Source organism: Engraulis encrasicolus, chromosome 5 (assembly GCF_034702125.1).
Source record: "Engraulis encrasicolus isolate BLACKSEA-1 chromosome 5, IST_EnEncr_1.0, whole genome shotgun sequence".
Classification (NCBI taxonomy): domain Eukaryota; kingdom Metazoa; phylum Chordata; class Actinopteri; order Clupeiformes; family Engraulidae; genus Engraulis; species Engraulis encrasicolus.
The window spans coordinates 25,795,446-25,797,945 of NC_085861.1; positions in this window are offsets into that span (position 1 = coordinate 25,795,446).

The window sequence follows — 2,500 nt, forward strand, 5'->3', positions numbered from 1 at the left end:
TATAATTAGCTGATTCTGTGTTGGTTGGATCAAATTTGTGGTGGGTTCTTGTTAGGTTTTTTGTGTTTTTCAGTAACAATAGTCTATACTTCATTAGGTACAATGGCGTAAATGATATAACATCTATGTAATATCCTGCTAGTGTTGCACCATGAATTTACTTTTACTTTCTTGAACCTTAGGTACAGCCTATTCGGATATATAAAACACTTATGTAAGCCCCCCCACTGGCTTGACCGTTCTCTGGCCCACCGACATCATCATCCTCATCTTCATCCTCATAATCATTACCTACGGGTTCCTGAGGGATCTCACATTTCGTTGCTTTTCTGCTATTCATGTGTTTATTTACTGTTTTTTCTATCTTTAAATTACAAAGACAAACTTTGCCTATCTGGCGTTTGAATCACAAGGACGCAGTGGGACAATGCCCTCTGTTCGGAGAAGCGCAGATGTTCAAACTTGCCCCCTCCGGGGTAAGAAACTCGCCCCTCCGGTGAGGCAGGTATCCAGCTGATGCGCGCACACGGGATTTCGCGCAAAGATACCATGTGCTCCGGAGAGACGTGGACCAAAAGAATTAATATTTGTGGTTTAAACGCTTAATATGATGTATCGAAAATTCCTATGATGTTGTTTGGTATCAATCTGATGGTCGTGATGCGAGTGGTGGCAAGGTCTTGGTTTTGAAACGGTCTTTAGGCAATTTATTAAAGATTTAGAATCATAGGGGTTCAATGAGGAGTCAGGCAAAGGCCCAACCCCTCGAAAAAACCCTGCCCAACGAAATATTCATAGCCCATTGGTTACCTGACCAAGGTGTCCCACGTGACAAATATTCATTTAAGATGGAGGTAACATATTGCGAGAGGTTACTGTAATCAGGACCTCCTCAGATATCTCGTCTGTGTAGCCCATTCTTCCTTGTTCAGGTAATGCATTGATTCTTTCAACATTGTATTTTGTCGTAGTCGTATTGTTGACAAAGTAGGTCTTGTCTTATAATAAAATTGTCATAACTAAAACTGGGGAAGAAATACCAATGTTTATTGATCTGGTTAAGTAGGCAGTAAGGTTTATTCGCTGTGGATGGAGCGAGGCACACATACTTTGGACTAACACAGATTTAGATCTGACGTCACTGGTGTCTATCTAGGTTGAGGTATGTTATGGGAACCGGGACAAGTGCGGGGTGACCCTATCTTCCGTTTGTTAACCTGCTACAGTCGATCAGGTGCGGGACGTGGAGACACCTCACTCGGCAGCTACGGTACCTTCTCGGCATCATAAAGCCATGCCTCATCTCTTAAGGACTTACATGCAGTTTAGGACCCTCAAAGAAACAAAAGTCGCGCGTTGAGGCGTACCGATGAAATAAATGCTTAAGTAGCTGAACCCAGACATAACAGAGATTGGTAGACTAATCAATTTTATAACAGTAATATAGTAATTAAGTACAAATACATAATTACATAGGAACTAGAGAGATCCTTCAACTGGGACTCTAATAATTGCGGTATATGGATAATAGGTTATGATGAAATCTTTTCTACAGTCCAAAGCGGAAGCGATCCAAGGACCTTGAATTCCGTCGTTGGGTTTTTGGCCTATTACGCTTACAAACACACATACACACACAAACAACAAAATGTAACTGGCTATGCATTCTGTCAGTGAGTGCGAGTGTGACCTATCTCCACCCATCCATCTGGGATCATTCCATTGAGGATGTACAGTAGTATTTCAGGAGGTGGGGCCTCATCTAGCCTGGCGACGCCATCCATGTACTCCACCCAGATTTTGGCTCCGCACATCGTCTGGCAAGAGCCTCGAGCTCGGTTCTCTCAGTGTTTCGCCAATCAGCAAACAGTTGAGAGTGGTGACGTAGAACTCACCCGCAAGCTCCGTTACTGATTGGTTAAGGTAACTATATTCACACTTTCGTTTTGTTATTTGTATGTTTTTGCGACGCTATGACGTAACAGGCATGCTAATAAAGCACAATGTGGGTTTTAATTTGAGTTTGGAACTTCAATTGATTTAAATGATAGAGTAAGATCAGACCATTTCCCATCGTCCACGGAGACGGATTCCTCATGGCTTTTGCCAGACTGATTGACGGAGTCAACAGCCGGCTATTCGCCCAGGCTAGGCCTCATCTACAGTGAGAAGAGCAAAAACACCATTAGCACCAATAAATGCCTGCTCCTCTAATGACAGGAGTATACCAGAAGCAACACCAGCGACGGAAGTAGCTGACTGTGTATGGAGGAGCTGGAGACAGCCAAAGGCGACTAGAGTGGGCGACTAGAGGTGATTTGGGCAACTTGAGTGACAGTTTGTTGAACTTCACAGAATATTATGCTAATGAGCTATGTATGCGATTCGTCTACAGCCGCCCCAGCCAATTGGAATGTCGCAATGCTTGCATTCTTCTTTTAACAGCCATACTCTGCTTCTATCGCTCATATCCAGTGGTGTAGTCTACGTAGAACGCGGG